At 39.9% G+C, this 19,546-nt stretch overlaps 1 protein-coding gene across 2 annotated transcripts in view; it reads left to right on the top strand.

Annotated features, from left to right (window-relative positions):
- Positions 1 to 19,546, top strand: part of FBXL7 (F-box and leucine rich repeat protein 7) — a 289,554-nt gene that overhangs the window by 206,830 nt on the left and 63,178 nt on the right. The gene's annotated exons all lie outside the window — the stretch shown is intronic.

Here is a 19,546-nt window from a genome sequence, read left to right as displayed (position 1 = left end):
AAGGAATACTATAATTACTTTAAAAATGAATAATTAGATGTCTTATTTGGGGTTTTGTTTTCAGCTTTTTTCTTACCAAATAGATTGCAATATGAAGACAAGAACTCCAGATGTTAGGAACTTGAGTTCCCAGTACACTGGGGAAATTACAACAAGTGATCAAGAAACTGATGAAAATGAGGGCTCCTTGTAGCACTGTCATAAAAGATGAACTTGTCTGGTAACACATAATGTATTTAGTTGGGGAATAAAAGAAATCTTTCCTAATTTTGAAAGTTCTCTCTGCCTTGAAATTTGGTGGATCTTTTTCCTAACATGATTGGTGAGTATGCAGGCCTCTGTAAAAGATCACTTAAGTTATTTTTGTTCCCCAAACCACTCTCTGCATTTCTTCATCAAAAGGCCATATCAGTAAGCCTCTCCTGAGTCAAGAGTGGCTAAGGGATGAGGTAGCAGATTAGTGTTCTTACAAATACCTTCATTTATGCATGGATTTATGCTCATATGTGGTCCAAAAGGAGATTAAAAAATGAATTATTTTTGTTTTTTCCTGTGTTCCTAGGGTCACCTACCTCTTGTGTGGGTTTTCTGCTCACCAGATGCATCTAGAGGATGCTGCTTTCTGCTGCCAGAGCAACTGTGACAATATTTTGTATCTTAGGCAGACAAGGATAAGTGTCCCTTCAGGGACACAAACTGGTGTTCATCTAAGTGGGGGGTTCCCAGAAAAACTACCAAATACCCCTGTTGCTATATTTTTGAATGTAGTAGAGAAACTTTGTGGGGGTGGAAGGAGGTGCAGGTTACAGTTTAGAGCACAGCACTGTAATTATGGGATGGCTTATCAACTCTGATCACATGTCAAATTTCACTGTCCTTCCTCAGGGAGTTATTTGGGAAAGGTGGAGTAGCATGGGGATGAAGAATAAGCTCCTCATGCCAAGGTACAGTTGGCAGCGGGCCACCTTATTTAATGTTTTATTTCCTTCATGACCTATTGTTGTCTGCCCTGACCTCTGTTTCAGCTCTTAGGCCCTGGCAACAGAGAGATCAGATTAGGTTAACTACCATATTGTTTAAAAACCAGTAGACTGATAAGCACAGCAGTCTTCAATGTAGCTTTCTAACGAGCTTTTCAACCAAATCCCAACATTAAACATGATCTTGAACAAAAGTACATTTGTTTTACTCCTTGCCGCTACCATTGCATAAAACTATCACTGGATTTCAGATTTATTCTTCGAGGTTAAAAATCTCTGATTAGCTCTAAGCACCACTTGTTAATGTCAAGTATTTAATACTTTCTATCTTTATTTTGGTGATTGCTGGAAATTAAGAAGTTTATTTTTAAGAAGGAACATAAATTACTAACTTGCATGGAATACAAGAGTAATTCTTCATTAGCCCTCCCAAAATATATCGACAAATTCTTCTTTGTTACTCCAGTACAGTTAGAGGGTATTGTTGCCTCACATAGCTGAGTAGCAGCTGCTGGTGATGCCCTGTATTTCTAGCAGCACTTTTGAAAAGTTAGTCAACAACTTGGAGGGAAGAAGTTAATGAACCTAGTTATAAGAGATACATGTGCATTAATGAGAACTGCATTTTACAGTTAGGGAAAATTTTTTACCAAGTGTTAGTGTCTTCAGTATCACTAAGAGCAGAGAAGAATATTTGCAGACTAATTTAAAAAACAAACAAATAAAAGCCATTACCAAGGTTTGTGACCAGGGCTTGAAAACACTGAAGGCCTGTTTTTTGGTGAGACCTCCTAACCTCACCGTAAAAAATCCAGCACAACAGACTTCTTGAATAAAGAAGCATTAAATTCCCTTCTCCCCCTCCACTCTTTAATTTTTAATTTTGCATTATGCTTCTGAACTGATTTTTTTCCACATGTGGTCCTTCTTCCTGCTATGTGTGTTTTATGAGGTAAGGGAATGCTGTAAATTGATTAAATCTTGAATGTACTTTCTTTTGCAGTTGAGGCTGCTGTGAAATTCCTTCACTAGTAGGCAGTGCCTTTTAACTGATTTAAAATAGACTCGGGATCTGAAGTGATGGAATGCCTGTTACTGATTTCCTCCACTCATTGTAGGCTAAAGTGGTGGGCTGGGCAATCAGGTCCAGTGACCTGACACTGCTGAGATGTACGATTCTGTAATTAATAGACTTAATTTTTTTTCAGTATCGGTGACAGGACATGACTAAGCTAAGTCTAAATTCTGTGAAGTGATTAATCCCTGTATTGGGTTTGTGTGGCCAGGTTTTGGTAGTCAGGGGCTATAGGGATGGCTTCTTTGAGAAGCTGCCAGAAGCTTCCACCGTGTCCGACAGAGCCAAAGACAGCTGGCTTCAAAACAGACCCACCACTGGCCAAGGCTGAGCACATCAGTGACGGTGGAAGCACCTCTGAGATAACATATTTACAAAGGGGAAAAAGTTACTGCACAACATCAGCCAGGAGAGAAGAATGAGAAGATGTGAGAGAAACAGCCCTGCAGACACCAGTAAAGGAAAGGGAGGTGTTCCAAAAGTTTGTGGAGGATGTTTCCCAGGGAAGGGAGTCCACAGTGAAGCAGAGGGGGAGTGTGAGGAGTCCTCCCCCTGAGGAGAAAGCAGTGACAGAGATAATGGATGATGAAATGACTGGAACCCCCATTCCCCATCCCTCTGTGGTGCTGGAGAGCCGGAGGTAGAAAAATCAGGAATGAAGTTGAGCCCAGGAAAAAGAGGGCTTGGGGGAAAGGTGTTTTTTAAGATTTGGTTTATTTTGGATTATCCTATTCTGATTGGTAATTAGTTAAGCTAATTTCTCCAAGTCAAGTCTGTTTTGCCCATGACAGTAGCTGTTGAGTGAGCTCTCCCTGCCCTTATCTCAATCTATGAGCCTTTCATTAGATTTTCTCTCCCTTGCCCAGTTAAGGACAAGTGATGAGTGGCTTTAGTGTGCCCCTGGCACACAGCCAGGATCAACTCACTGCATTCCTTAAGAGATTGAACAATGCCAGGTCTTGTCGCTGCAGGAGGCAGGCATTGGGTGAAGCACACCTGCTCCATCTTGTACTCTCTTTCTGGGTATAAGCACCTCGTGTTTTCTCGGTGTGGTGCTGCAGCTTCTTGGTGGTCATCATTGGTACTCAACCAGTTCTGGTTGGGGGCTGAATTTGGTAAGCTTTCCCAGCTATTTGCAAAACCCACATGAGTACACAAAACACACCAATCAAAGAGCTAATCTATGCAACATTATTAGGGAGTGGTGCACAGTCTAGGTCGCAGTCTAGCACATTCTCTGCTCCTCCCCTTGGAATGCTGTACTGTATCAGGAAATCTCCCTTCTGAGGTCACACTAAATGCACTAAATGTCAAAGTACATGGTTGCAGAGGATGAAGTTGCAAAAGAATTTTATCTTGCGTTATAGAGAAATACGATCAGACGCAGACTGTATCAGGCCAGTGGCACAGGCACTTGAGGCCTGGAGAGATTTTATGTGAAAAACTGCACAATGCTTGCTGTTTCAGTCAAAAGCCATCCTTGCAGAGTCACGGCTGGTTATGTGGTAACTTGGCAGCATCAGCGTGGTCCTGGTTTGTCTTGTGCTGTTAAGCTGTTTAAAGGCTGTACAGTTCCTCATTGTTGGTAAGAACTTTTTCCGTTATATTATTCTTCTTCATCCTTTCTGTTTTTTCATGGTACACCTCTTGTTTTTATAGTTCTTTAATGGAGAGGTACTGTGTCTTCTACTCTGTTTCCATAGAAACACCCAATTAGAAGAGTAATTTGAAGAGATTGAGACACAGCTGCCAAAACTCCTAAGGGGAGAGAGGGGTGGAGGGAAAGGGGAGAAGATTGGGCTGGCAAAATGCAAGCAACATTGACTGTCTTCTGCCAGCTATTTCCTAACACTTGTCTGTAAATTCATATCGGACTGTACATCTTGCACCCATTTGGTTTAAGCTACATCTGTAATGAATTTTAAAGCTATAATTGAGTCTGGTGCTCAGCATATGTGATGTTAATGCTTGGAATGTGAAAATTTTTTGTTGTTGCATGCCTTCTTTCATACGTTTTTTATCAGGCAGTGGCCAAAACATTGAGACCAAAAGGGGAGGGGAGAGGAATTAGAGAATCTCTGCCTTGCCAATGGCTCATGTAAACACACATGTTGAAAATACAGTTTTCTGTCCTTCCTTTGACACAGAACAGGGCAACTCAGCTATCTGTGATTCAGTAGTTCTCAAACCATTTTTGAAGGAAAATAAAAACCAAACAAAACCAAACGTTCCACTGAGTTAGTTTTCTGGTTGTCGATGATTAACATATCTGCCTGTCTTCTTTTGAACCTATGGAGGCAGTCAGGAACTGATTCCTAGGAAACAGGAGAAAAGAAAGAAAAACTAATGAAGCAAAAACTGAGTACTACATGTGTCTTTTTCCATAGGTGAAAAATCTATCGTTTGCATGTATGAAAACATAGCGCTACCCCAAGAATGATCTCTATACTTAAAAGGACAACTTTGCTACTGCCTTTCACATAGGAAAGAGGATGAAAATCTAAATCTGTCATAGGGTGTTAGTTCATACCCACAGAAATGTGTGCTGTGATGACAGCTTGCAAACACCACTTTAATTTCTGTTTTCTCACACAATGATGGGGCTTTCTCAGTATTTTTATGGAGCATTATCTAGACTGACCCTAAGTCTCCTTACTTTTCTTCCTGACTATAGGTCTGTCTTCCAAGACTTACAACAACAACAAAAAAGCTCTCACCAAACCTACTCAACGAGCTGAAAACAAACAAAATAGTCCCTCTCTCCCTGAAAACACCCAATCCAAATAAGCAAAAAAATCCCACATAAAGCCCACCCTCAAACCCCCACTTTTATCAGAGAAGCTTTGGCACAGAGCATGTTAGAAATCTGGTGTTCTTTAAGGAAGGCAATTGCAGAAGCCAGCCAATATTCATGGCTAATTCCTACTCTGTTCTTCAGCAAGATAAGCAGGACAGACACTCTGAGCCTCTTGGCTGACAGATTCCCAGCCTCCTCTGGAGGCAGCCATGGCTTCAGGTGTTTTTCCATTTTCACTGCCTGTGCTGCCTTTTGTGCAGCAAAAGCAATAGGTCTGTGCTGTCCTTCTTTCCTTTCCTGTGACTTTGTCCTGTGTTTGCATCCTTACAGCAAAATGGGGGCACTAGGTTGCCTAAGAACATCACCTTCCCGTGGCATTGTGAGTAATACTTTTAGGACCTTAGGACTTGGCAGTGCAACTGCTGCAGTGCCTTCTTGGACATATAATTACTCGCTTTGCCACACTGTCAAACTGCAGTGTTCATGAATATTTTAAATCTGACATAGATCTCATAATTGATAAAGCTTCAGTGTTTTGGGCCTTCAGGAAATGCTTTGTGGGTTGCTGAAACTTTCCAACCACTTTCATTGCAAAAAGTAAAGGCAACATAGTTTAACATTTGAAATTCAGTTAACTGAAATGAAAATCTTATCGGAATCTCCTCTGACTATCTTTTGCCAATCAGGTACATGTTACATTTAACCTGAGGGGAAGCAAGGATGCTCTAAGAGTTCATGCAATGCAAGCATTGCAAGAAAGCAAATACTTTATGTTGCTGGTTAAAGATGAGAATAGAAAACCATCATTCAGGCTGAGTAACAGGTGGTTTGTGATTAAGTTTTTGCTGCCTTTTTGCTGTAGAAAAGATGGGAGATCAGTCTCTGTTTAGGTTGTCATGCATATTTTCCACAGAACAGTTTCTCAACATTCCATTGATGGAATGGACAGTCTTAAAACAAGCAACCACCCCTAGGAAAAAAGCTCCCCCCAAAAATATGGTAGAAACCACTTATTCAAAGACATCTGCAAGAAACATGGAACGAACTGACAAACTTAAACTCTTCTCTTAAAGGAGACTGACAGTATCATATTTAACACCACATGTTTATATAAATGTGGATATATATGCATATAGGACCTTATTAGCCAGCAACTCAGATTAATACTGAGCGCTTGAGTGAAGTGTTGACTAGTGTGTGTAGTTAATTAGATGTAAGCATCTAACGAACCCTGTCAGCAGTTGCTTCTTTTTAAATCATCATCTTTGTTACAGAAACATGTTGATACACTTTTCCTTCAATACTAGAGTTAAAATAGATGTATTAAAACTACATTTGTTGGGTAAAGTTCAGGTCTATGTTGCTAAATGCTACCTTGTTTCGAGAGAAGTGGATGGTATTAAATTTGTTCTAGTTGCTTCTAATGATGGCTATAGCAAATGCCATTGGGGTTTTTGGCAATGGTAATGTTTTCCTAATGTATCAAAGTCTAGAATGAACATGGAGAGACTGAAATGCCTGAGCAAGTAACATCATCTTTTTAATAGCCCTCCCTAAATTTAGTATGGACAGTCAATGTAGCTTGGCATTAGAAAAGCTTTTTAAAGGAATTACCTTGTAATACTTAGCTTTATTAATGGCACTCTTTAAATGCTTCTAAGTTTACAAGAAAAATATTGTTTCCCATCTTGATTCTGCACCTGTAGTGAAGCAGGAACTGTGAAATAGTTTCTTGTATTTCAACCAGCCAAAATTAGCAAAAACATGCATTCCACAGAAACAATCAATTAAATCACAAAAAACCCAAAATACTTGTCATGACCAAACCTTTCTATAAATGCTACTATTTTGCTTGTGTGATGTATCTTCTTCATACTAACTTTTCTGCTTGTAGATCTTTAAGTCTTTGCATATGTATGGCTTAAGCCATATCACATGAGCTGTCTGCTTCCTGCTTCTTCCTTTTTATCAGCAAGGGTTGTGCCAGTGTCAGTCTTCCAAGTTTGCTTTTTTCCTTCCTGGTATTCTGATTAACTAGACCTCTGCTAAGTTTTCTTGAGAGGGATTTTTTTATAGTGTTTGTTACTGATGTTTTTGTAATGGAAAGTTTATGGTCTAAAATTAATTGTTAGCTGATTTTATTTGGTAGCAGCGATTTTCTGCAACTTCCCAGGGAATTTTGGGAGGCCCCCAAAAGCTTGGTTGTGCTGTATTTATTAACTCTTTCTCTGCTTGTATGACTGCAGCATTCTTTTACGGTTTCTTTATTATGAGATAATAAAGTGGTCTTTTCTCTGAAATTAGTTTGTTTGAGATTTGGGTTTTGTTGCTTCATTGTTTTCTTTTTTTTTTTTTTTTTTTTTAATAACATTGTACTTAAAAAGACTGCTTTATGCAATACCCTATAGTAATGATTTTTTTAGTCGTCACTCCTAAGGACAAGTGAGAAAAGTAGCAGGAGCCAGACTCCGGGTTTGAACTCTGAACTCATTTTCAGCATCTGGTTTTGGGATTTGATCTCAGTGAAAATTCATTTGTGAAAAGGCTGCCTTTCAAATATACCTTGTGCTGGCTTTCCTCTACTCCCACTGACATGACTGAAAGTACCCTTAAGCCTTCTCTGAATCCTGATTGGTATGAGGAAATAAATTATGAATGAGACTTGTAGGACAGGAATCTTAAGCTTGCTGTAGCCGTTTTTACACCATATACACAAAATTTATCTCGAGGATGATCTTGCCTGCATGCCCACTGTTTGCTTAACTGTGAAAAAATGAAGAAATAGCAAAAAATGTGCAAGTAAGCAGCAAATCTACAACAGATCCTTGCAGTGGCAGATCCTAAAAATCAACAAAAAACCAGAATTATAGAAGTGAAAAGCATGAAGTTTAAAACAGCCTAAAATGGCTTATTGAGAGGCACTTTGTCAGTTGTTGAAATCTATTCTCTGTCCTCGAAGCATTTTTGCAGGTGCTGGAAAACACATTGAGCTTATCTGATGAGTGACAGTTGTTATTTTAAAAAGTCACGTGTTAGAAAGGCAGGCACCACTAAGCAAGAAGATCTGACAGTTCCATCTGTAATGTTTTTGCTGGCAAAGTAGAGGAGATACTGTTCCAAAGTCTGTACAAAGCATGCTGCAAACCTCTAACACTGGAAAGAACTTAAGAGTTTAATGTGTTCTGGCTTCACGTTACATAAACAGGGGTCCCTATGGTCCTATATTGATTGGGCTTGTGTTCCACCACTGTTTTTGTGGGTATATGCTAGCCCATAAAATCACATTTTTGTTTTTGCCTGCCAACTCCCTTCTATTGCTTTGTCTATTAGGCTACAGTGGTAAGTGCTACAGCTGGTGTGCTCAGGGATCCAAAGTAGAACAGTCAAACCACTAAATTTTAGGCTGATGAGCCTGAGAGAAACCCTTGCAATTTGATAGTACAATTAAACTTATGTCATGAATTGTCAGAACTGCTTTATGCTGTTTGGAGGACGACTGAGTATCCCATGTTATCAGCACAAGCTAACATCACAAACACTACAAATACTTTGCAGCGCGTCTCTAGCAGTCATAGCCTAATAAAATGACTACTGTTTGTAACCTGGGGCAGTCAGATTGGAGGAAGACCCTGAAGTGAAAGATCATGTTTAGTATACTCCACGGTTTTCATCTGTTCCTTCTCTAACCCTACAGCTTTTGGGTTTTAGTAAACCTTTCTGTTGTCCTTGCATGTGAACGTGGAACATGAAGTTTTGGTGAAATTGGGAAGCCTTTCTAGCTTTTTTTTGACAGGTCGACATTTGACTTACACAGGAGGATATAAGGAATCTAGTTTTTTTTCTTTAGCAAGCACCAGTTAAACTGACTTAATAGTCCTTGTACAAAGGACACTGCAGTTTCCACTGTCAAATTCAAGAGTTATGTGTTGTGTTTAGACTTTGTTAAAATACTGACATAAAGCAAAGATGTCTGATACCTGTGCGGTGAGTGAAGGACTCTGAAAACTGACATCCTTAGACTCAGGATTCAGTTCATGTGGCCACCTGCTGCTTCCTGTCACATACATCTCTACATGCACATGTACATCTTCTTCTCTCTGATGGGAGAAGGCTTTTTAGAAGGGCCTATTGTGTTAGGACAAGGGGTAATGGTTTTAAACTAAAGATTTAGACTTATTAGAAGGAAGTTGTTTACTGTGAGGGTGGTGAAACACAGTAATAGGTTGCCCAAAGGGGTGGAGGATGCCCCATCCCTGGAAGCATTAAAGATCAGGTTGGATGGGGCTCTGGAGAATAACTGGATGTTAAATTTTAAAACCAAAGTATTTTACAATTTCCTTATCATCCTGATATATCACTATGTTATCATAATATCTATTATTCCAACACATTAAAATATATTATGTCGTATTCTAGAATAACTTGGAATACATTATATTGATTTTTTTTTTTTTTTTACAATATTTGGGTGGTTTTTTCTGTTTGCTTTTTGTTAGTTTTGGCAGGTGGGTCAAAGTCTATTTTTAGTCAAGCAAATGCATAGTAGAACACATTCTATCACTTTATTATAATCTGAAGAAAATAAAGGAACTCCTCCTGAATGTGGAATATTTTTTTACCTCAAAAACTTCTGTGTCTTGTAGGGCAGGAGTACTACAGTGGAAAGAAATTAGTTGTGAAGAAAATACAAGAATACTAGCTGGTTCCCTTTTTTTTTTTCTGTTGTTGTTGCTTGGTTGTTTGGTTTTTTGGGGTTCTTTGGCTTTTTTTTCCCCAAGAATGAGAGAAGAGACAGACCCAACACCCTCAGCCCCCCACATACAATGAATACAGTGTGAAGTTCAAAGGACAGTGAGACTGAGGTTGGGTGAGAGCTGTACTCAGTTTAGGATGAATCTTCTCTTCCCCAGCATATGAATCTGAGACTACTTTGGATCCCAAGGCCCTAAGCCATCAAGTTAGAGCAGAGTGAGTTGAAGCAAGCCACTTCTTTTCAGAGTATATTTGGGGTTCTCATTGGCCATTTAATCTGTATGGCTTTGCTGAATGGAATATGCAGGATTTAGTACGATTGATAACCATGTGCAAAACAGACCATGACTAAATCATGGAATTCTCTCTAAGTAACCGATGCACTTTTTTGGCCAAGAGCTGTAATTGTGGTGAAGAGTTTCACCACTAAGTGTGGCATGTAGCTTACTTTTGCAAAGTGAAGTAGGGCTCCTAGCAGCACTTTGCAGCCCTGCTCCTCCATTTGCTCAATTAGTTGCAGAATTGCGGAGATAGTGAAAAGTTGTCTAAGGGTGGACATCATCTGGTTCTGCCTTTTCTGTTTTCTAAATGAATTTCTTCCTCTTATGAATGAACACAATGAAAATTTCCTACTTGCTTGGGTGTCTCTGACCCTCTGAGAACACAAGCATAGCACATAACCATTGTATCTGCTAGTGTGGCGGGGTGAAGCAGCGAACTGAGATGCTTTGATGCTGCAGACAAGAGGCACAGCTGCAAACCAATTGCAAATCTGCACAGTCACTACTGGGGTGCACCCAGAAGGCTCTAGTTGTATTGTAACCAGGCAAAAAACTTCCAGAAAAGGGTCTCCATTTCTGGAATGATGCTTCTGCCCTGACTTGTAGCATAGTTTTGTTACACAGGTGTCTTCCAGGGGGACTACATGATCTGGAGCTGGGCTTTTGTATTTTGGACCTACCTCAGAGAGGCCAAGCAGGGTAGCATCTGGGTTTTGGAGCCTAGGGAATAAACTGCTCAGTGTCTCAGACCCTTCTTCATGTTCAGGGACATATTATGATTATTATGGCAAATAAGTGTTCCAGGTCTAGGTCACTGTTCTCATTTCTCTTAAGAATATTTATGGTCAGAATAATTAATCATTTAAGCAGTCAAAACTGACAGTAGTTATTTGATGTAGGAAATCGCACAAGGAAAGAAAAATTGGCAAGAGGTTGTGAGAATACTGAAGTGGCCTTCTGCCTTGTTGAAAGTGACAATTTTTTTCATTGTTTCCCTTGGGTCTTCTCATTAGTCAGCTGGATAGCTTTGTGCCTGCCGTGTTTCGAAAAGGTTGGGACGCAGGGCCGCGCGATGATCACACAATTGTGCACGGAGTATTCTTCCCATAGAACAAAAAGGCCATTGTTTCCAGCATAATACTAAAGCAGGAAAAAAATCACAAAGGTCTTTCCTCTAGATAGAAGGCTGACTTAGCAGCAGGCAGGAGAGAGCTAGCAAGGAGTTTATCTGCTGGAAATGGCTTCTACAGTTTGCATTTTTGTTTCATCTTGTTTTGCTGATGGCTGGAGAAGATACTTAATGTTACAACTGCAAAATCAGGTGGGGTAGATTTCTGACTGGAAGCTGATGATAGGAGTAATCTAGCATGGAAACTGTTTTGTTTTTTTCAGGCTGTTACAGTTCAGTTTTTAGAACCATTAAATCCTAGGGGAGGAGCAACCATGCCTTTGTGCGTGTACGTTCCTCTGGCAGACTGAGAGCCCTTTAGACTCTTGTTAGGAACAGAATACATCAGTTAGAAAATACTTAATGGCTTGCCAAATAAATAGTACAAATTAGTCCTTTCTGGGAGGCAGGTTCTGCTTAAGTAAATTAAGTTATGAAGCCTTTTCTTGGAAAATCCACTCTTGAAAGTTATCAATGGAACAAAATACCTCAAATGTCAAATCTAATTTTATTGGGTCAGCACAGCTCAGAAAAAGAGTGGCCAGACACTTTTTTTTTTCCAGTTCGTATCAGACTTGGCATATCTTCCCTTACCCCATCTCTGTTCAAAGGGGTTCTGTAGCAGGCTTGAGCAATGCTATGTGTGGAGAGATGTAATTTGGGGTGTGGTGACTTCTAGGATCACCTCCAGGCAGTGGGATTGCAACTTCACTATTGATCTACATGTTGGAGCAAGCATATACAGAAACTACCTTCCTACATCTGACCTCCTACCATTGCCAGTTTGGACTCTTACCGTGCCTAATTCTGCTGTCAGTAGCATTGTCTGGTGTTGAGCCAGGGCTTGTATTAGCAAAACGTAAATCTATATTACTGTTAATATACATATTGATATGTATATGCATACACATATATAACATATGGCAGAAATGATGAAATAATTATTCTGTAGTTTCTTGTGCAAACACTTGTATTATTTGCATGTAGACACTTCCCTTCCTAGATGAGCTCATTTGTGGCTTTAATCAACTGCCCAACAGGTAATACCATCTTCAGCAGAGCCTGTATTTAACAGCTGTTAACAGTCTGTCTTCTGGCACAAACTAAATTTTATTGAATGGTTTGCACTAGCTTGGTAAGAGGTGTCTTGTTCCTGGAGATGTACTACACTGAAAGCATAAGAAAAATATTATTTCATGGGGAGTAATAACAACTTTATGGGCAGTCTGCAGTCATCAGTTATTTCTTAGTGAAACTGGTCTTTACCACTTCTACAGTGAGAAGCATGAGGAATATTTAATTAGCAGATAGAAAATATTGCCTTAATAGGTTTAGGAAATAAGGGTGACTTTTTTTGTCTCATAAATGTTATCAAATGTACCGAATATTGCAAGCAGTCTTGCATTGCCAAGTAAGCTAGAAACATGTGGGTTGTTTTCCCTTGCTGGTTTCTCTAACAGTAAAAATAGAAAATATTCGTTTTGATGGTGGGTAAATGAGTATTATATCCACAAGGCCCAGAAATGGGCATAATAGACATAATAGAGTCAATGTTATAATGGCGTAATAAAGAAGACATTTGCATTTCCAGAGGAAAACCTGCCAAATGGATATGCTTCATTATACACAATGATGGTGGTGATAATACCTCATCAAAGAAGTATTCAAAGAAGAACTTTATTGAGAGCATCAATAACTTGGCCTGTTGTATGTAAAAAAGTTTTACAACACACTTTGTTCCAGTGTCACAAACAGTTCCTTCCATTGCAGAGGGAGAAGGTCTTTGGAAATTGAAACAGTAAATACAGAATGACTTTTGGTGGCACTGTGTTTTATAGGAGCTGCAGCCGATCAGTGCTATGCCTTGAAATAGAGTTGCATTGTTTGACATGTCTGCTGTGCTAAAAAATTTTAGCTTTTTAAAATGTGAAACCTTTCAGAACAAATTTTCCAGTGTTCCAATTCCCCTTACTTCAGTTTTCTCTTTCCCCCCCATATTCACTTAGGTAAGCTCTTCTTCCTGGGTTTTGGAGAAGTGGGCTTGGATTCTATAATCTTTACATGCTGCATTACCTGAATATTCCTGGCACATGCAATAAAGCTGGGAGTCTGTTTAGGTAGTTAGTGGCAGGCTCCAGAAGGAGACAAATTAGCCAAGACAGGGAGAAAATTTATGCTGAAATTTATGTTCAAATACTGTAAACTTGTAAACAGAAGAGTTGGACCCCTTCTAGGAAGTAGTCTGAAAACCCAAAAGGAATTTTTTTTTTTTTTGCAAAAGGAATTTGAGGTAGAGATTCACAAATCTATCCTTGGGATAGTGAAGTGAGAAAAGGGAAGGTCTTCTGAAATAAAATGTGTATCAGAAGGAAGAGTAGGAACCAGGATGGCTTCTCATCTTGCTGAGATGTAATCTCCAGCCCAGCTGGCAAGCAACAAGCACTGTAGAGGCAAAGGAAGGGGGCTGTGGCTGGCTTATGCCCAGACTGCCAGAGAGTCCTAGTCTGTCCCTCTTGGGTTGTGATAAGTCAAGTGATGATGGCAACACCTGTTGGTGCTGTTTTCTGGAAGTAGATGCCATGAGGTATTGATTAACTTTCCTTCAAAAGCAGGAGGCCAAGCTGTCTGATGTCTTCATATATCAGCTGTTGCTTTGCTGGATTGCTGGAGATGCAGATAAATAGAACATTCTGGTGTCACTTCCCCCCTTAGCTTAAGGGTGGCTGGTCCATGCCATTGGCCCTGACGACTGTTCAGGAGAGGCAGAGTTAGTTGGTGGTTAGAATTCTTGGCAGTTTCCCTATGGACTGGAGGAGACAACAGGACAGCCCTCCCTCTGTCCAGCTCTGTTACTGTCTGGGGAGACTGGGCAACCCTTCAGCAGTGCTGAATTCCGGTTTGAAACAAGAATGTGAATTTAGGTGACTAAATTTGGCATTGTCCTGGTTTCAGATGGGGGAGAGCTCATTTTTTCTTAGTAGCTGGTACAGTGTTGTGTTTCGGATTTAGAATGAGAAAAATATCACTAATATCACTGATGTTTTAGTTGTTGCTGAGCAGCACTTCCTCTAAGTTAGGGACTTTGCTAGTGTCTCAGGCTCTGCCCATGAGTAGGTGTACAAAAAGCTGTGAGAGATCATGGCCAGGACAGCTGACCCAAACTAGCTGAAGAGATGTTCCATACCACAGAACATTATGCCCCATATATAAACTGGGGGGTTGGCCAGGAGGGATCAAGGTTTTCCAATGTTAATTTTTAATCTGGTCCAGAAACACCTTTGGCATGGACTACGCAATGGGAACGTGAGGCCAGTCATGCAGCATGTGTATGTTCTCCTGAACCGGTTGGTGGGAAAAGTGATGCATAGAACAGCAGGTCCCTCAGCAGTGCTACATAAATGGCTGCTGTTTTGACAAAAGCATGGGAAGTGACTGAGACTTGATAGGGTGGTCATAGGCACAGGTGGATACAAGTCCAGCACAGACCAGCATTGTCATTTTCGTGAGAGATCCAGATGTCTGGAAGAGATGCACAGAGAGAGGAGAGAATGGTCCTCAGGACACAGTCCAAAAAACCCAACCTAATCAAAGAGCAGTTAAGCAACAGTCAAATATCAGTCACTTCTTTTACTGCTATTTGTTTCCAAGTTTTCAAAGCTGGTTTTTTCAATTTTAGCTTTCAGTTTTTGATCCTTTACTTCTCCAGCCACAATTAAATTTTATTTCAAGGATAGCAAAGTTTGGTGACTCATTAGAGGTTATCTCACCTGCTGAAACTCAGATGTGACAGGCAGTTGCAGTCTTGTTTGGGTAAGAGAAAAAGGTTGTTATAACACAAGCAAAGACTTTCTACACTTTCTAGCAATTCTGAAAGAATATCTCCTAGAGCTGAGTTTCTTGGGAGGGGTTTTGTTGTTGATTTTATTTGTTTCGATTTGGTTTTTGACAACTGACTAGTCTGAGCAGCAGTTGGAAAGAATAGTTGTTTGGATGATTTCACACTGCTTTATGGCAAAGATTTGACTTCCAACTGTCTTAGAAAGGGCAAGATGCTGATATTTTGTCCTGCCAAGTTCTTTAGTTTGGATGTGGACTAATGAACCTTGTCTGTAGGCTGAACTGGCCTTGAGTTTCCTTTGTTAGTGATTTTCAGAAGACCATTTACATTTCATGATTGAACGGGCTGCACATGGATGCTGATCTTCTGCCCCCTCTTCTGACCATATCGTGCTCTTAATCAGCAATTTAACAAGGTTATAGTGGAGTTTAGCTGACTACTAAAGAATGCACCTGTTTTTCTGCTTTGTGTGTATTAATGGAAATGCTTATCTGCTTTCACCTGAACTGCGGTACAGTCATGGATAGGTAAGGGGTGGTATTTTGCTCCTCTTAAGCTAGCAGTAGCTCCAGGCATTTTTACTGTTCTAATTTTTAGTACTTTCAAGTGATCCTGTACAGCTCGACCACATGGAAACAAACAGATCATACTTAATCTAAGAGTTCATGGCTTGTAAAATGATAACCAAAGCAAGCCAATGAAGTTGATGAGCTGCTAGATTTGAAATTTCCTTTTTAACACACTTTGAATGGTACTGTGGAAGTCTTTACTCCGGTTTTGGATTGGTTAGTATTATGTTGCAAGAAACCATAGCATATTCTTTCTACTTTTCACACAGTAACTGTTTTAACAAATGATTGTGTGATTAAAGGCCCTGTAGTGACACACAAATGACTGAAAGCCTGTGGGTTTTCCGTATGCCTACAACAGACATATTTATCAGAAACTTCTCAGGTTAATTTGCAATAGCTCGGCAGGCAGTTGTTCTGCAATGCGAAAGTGAAGCAAGTGTTTGAACAAAACCCTGCTGTCATTTGGCAGCGCTATTGTGAGCAAAACCTGTAGCTATGTAAAAGACCACTAATGTTTGGTATGTTGTTGGCAAACTGCTCATTTTATTTTTGATGGCAGGTCCCCAAGTGTCTGTACACTGCAGCACACGGCAGCAGATGTAGCAAGAGTTCACATACACACACTTCTGCCTTAAAGCACTTTCTCTCTTTTCACAGAGGGACAGTTTAGGATAGGAGCTCCTTGGTTTTATGCTTCTTTTCATCCTATCATATTCCCTTCCTAGCCCTGTTTATAATTCCCTGTTCTTTTGCATGCAGATGATAAACATTGAGATATCTGCATTGATTAATCTTAATCAAGTACTGTTGTTTTTATTTGGGGGCCAGGTTTGTTATTTTTTAATGTGTTCCCAGCATCTCTGCTTTCTTGGAATGTTTTAAGAGCATTTAGTGACCTGTGATAGGAGTGGTTCTGTAAAATGCTGACTGCAATTTTATATTCTTTTTTCCTGATTTAATTTCTTTGGTTTGTTGGAGTTTTGAAGGTCATGCAACAGCACTAAAAGTTTACAAGTGTAAGGAGCATGTAACTGAAATCCTATACTTGTCTTTGTCCTGAGTGTCTTCCAACTTAGAATACTCTGTGAAATCAGAAAATGAAATGTGGTGGGGAAAAAAAGAATAATAATAAAAAAGCCTTTTCAGTTCTAGCTTTATTTCATAAGCTATAAACATTAAAGGCCCAAATTCTGCTAAGGTTACTTAAATGTGGTAGTACTGGGTGTTTTTGTCTCTCCTTATGCTGGAAAGGAGCTGCAGTCATGGGACTGAATACAAACATCAGTCTGGTATCCAATCCTAACCTGAAACTTGGCCTAGGAACAGAAAATCCCCATTTCTCCAAAATGATTTTACAGGATCTGTGTCTCAGTCAGGCTCTGGTTTCCACCTTAACCATACAAACTTGCAATTTGCACATCTTTGTGACCCTTATGTGCCAAAACTAGGCATTTCTGGCTGCTTCTTTTGTGTTATAATGCCGGTCAGAAAGCAACAAAATTCTGGGAGTGGCAAGCCTGTAAAGGTAAGTGCTGCCAAGTTCCTCACAGTCTTGGTTTGAGCTGCATATGTACATTGGTGATTGAGATAAGTCCAAGCTGTCCTGGGATGCTTGCAGGAGAGGAGGGAGTTGCTGCTTGGAGCGTGTAACACTCTAATGGCAAGATTCTTTTTTCATTACTTTTTGCATTAAAAATTCTGCTCTAGAAGAGAAAGGAAAACAAACATAATCATAAATCTGTGTTACAGGAAGGGAACAAAGCAATCTGATCTTCAATAACCATATGTTGAAGATCATGGAAAGCAATTGCATGTAAAAATCCCTCATCAGGCACTGCTCTGAAGTTGTATTTAATCCCTTTTCTTGACAGTTCACGGAAACTTAGAATGCATCTTTGCATGGCACTGATTTAACTGCATAGCTTCACTCAAGCTAGGATTTTCTCTTTGCTTTGATCCATAAAGTCAAGTCACTGTAATCCAGCTAAGTAATGTAAATTGCCTATTTCTCATCTGTGACATACCCAAATGGTGTTCATCTTTTCAGTCTAGCATATCACAGTATGTTGTGTAAAGCTGCATTCTCCTCCAAATTCTTTTCCAGTCTTCTACCATTCATGACCTTACTCCTTTTCATAACCATATAGCTTAGTTTTCACATTCCCAGTTATTTTTCCCCCTCTCTCTTCATTGTGTCTTGGCTAAAATAAGAGAATAAATTCTCTGGGCCAGAGTCTGTGTTAATCTACTGCACTAAGAGGTGCCATAAAGTAACATAAATACCTGGAGGGTAGGTACGGATGGATGGCTTGTAGGACAATAGGGACTTCAATAAAGGAATATTTTAAATTGCTTGCTTGGGTTTTAGTGGGATCAGAACAAGTTGAAAGCTCTTCTGAAAAAAATGTGTGATCCTATTAAGATCTATCTTGACTTCTGTAGGTAGCTAGTAATTTTTTGTTTGTTTGTTTGGGGGGCTGAAATTACTGGAAATAATTATTTGTGACTTTAAAAAGAGCTGGTCCTCTGAAAAGATGTGGAAGCTGCTTGGCTGAACTTACAGCACACCAAGGACTGCTGCCAGCTCACTGGCAAATCAGCAGGTCTTCCAACAGCCAAGATCTATAGCTTCAACTTGAGTAGCAGAAACTGGTGCTCAAATAGATTAGCAATGCTTTACATAGCCTTATCTTTCATCCGTCCAGGAGACACTTGGTGCCATATTAACAAATTCTTTTAGGATACTGTTTTGTTTATTAACTCATGCTTGGCAGAGCATCAGACAAAACAGTTCTTCTGTTCTGCATAAGCTATTGTTCTTTCCCTCTAATCTTCTGTAAAGTCTGTTACAGGATCCTGCTTCTCTTCTGCAACTTCTGTCAATAGTTTCTAAGAAAAATCCCCAACAGCCCAAACCAAAATAAAAGCAAAGCACCTTGACCCCTACCCTTCCATGTCTCTTAATTGTGTGTGCTGTTCCCATGCTGCATTCCCTGAGACGGAGTCACCTCTGAATATACCTGTGACGTAGTCATCTGCTTTACTGGATGACTGTTGGATCTTAGACAGCACATAGGAGTGTGTTTTATGTGGCTATAATTTATGTGCAGACTTATGTAGAAAAGCTACATGTAGTTTCTCACTGCAGCATCTTTCTGCTAGTGGTGCTGGATGTGCCCTTTCCACTCCTAGATCCTCACACGGTCTTCTCCCCACCTCAGGTCTAGAGACATCGTGTCTTCCTTGGCATTCAGAACTACTGCAGCTCCTTCTCTTGTGTGAATGAATAGAAAAGAATGTGAGACGACCCTCAGAGGCAAGAAAACATTAATTAACAACATGAAGCTGTTTTCAGATGAGGAATAACTTCTCTCCATGGAAAGAGCATTCCTCAGTAACCTCATTACATGAAACCTTGTTAAGCTCTCTGAAAGGCTCGAGCCTGTGAGATGCCTGATGCAGCGTGCATTGCTGTGGAAGTCATGGGGAGTCACGGCAGGTGTTGCTTGCTTGCAGGAGGCTGTAAGGATCTGAGCAGATGAGGGAATTAGACACCAGTGTATTTATTAAGTCAGTTAACAGTGTTCTTGTGGCTGTTGCATGTTAAATGGGTATTTTAAGCAAAGCAGAAAATTGATTCTCTTGGATTAGAAATCTGGTATGCAAGGGAGGGAAGATTCTTCTATTGAGTAGCAGCAAGGTATGCTGTTAGCATAGCTTATTATAGAAGCCTGGTAGTTAAATCTCCCAGACAATAAAAGGGACAGTTGAGGCCATAAAAGCAGTTAGTGACTTATTACAGATGCTGTATTTTCCTGTGAGTGCAGAAATATGGTTATATCTCCTTCAGAGAAACTTCTGTTAGCTAAATGTGCAGTAAATGGGTTTATCAACTTAGTATATTTTAAGTGTCACCTGCCAGCAGGTAGGAATAAAATAAATGAAGGAATAAAAAGTGTTTGTGGTGGAAGATATGAACTTAATGTAGTGTTAGGTGAGTGTGGGAACACTTGCCTTTAAGACAGTCATGAGTGATAAGAGGAAGTAGGACTATCTAAAACTGATCCTTAATGCTTGCCTCTT

Source organism: Corvus hawaiiensis, chromosome 1, assembly GCF_020740725.1.
Source record: "Corvus hawaiiensis isolate bCorHaw1 chromosome 1, bCorHaw1.pri.cur, whole genome shotgun sequence".
In the NCBI taxonomy this organism is placed as follows: domain Eukaryota; kingdom Metazoa; phylum Chordata; class Aves; order Passeriformes; family Corvidae; genus Corvus; species Corvus hawaiiensis.
Note: the sequence above shows the minus strand (reverse complement) of the source record. Positions and strands in the feature narration are given on the sequence as shown.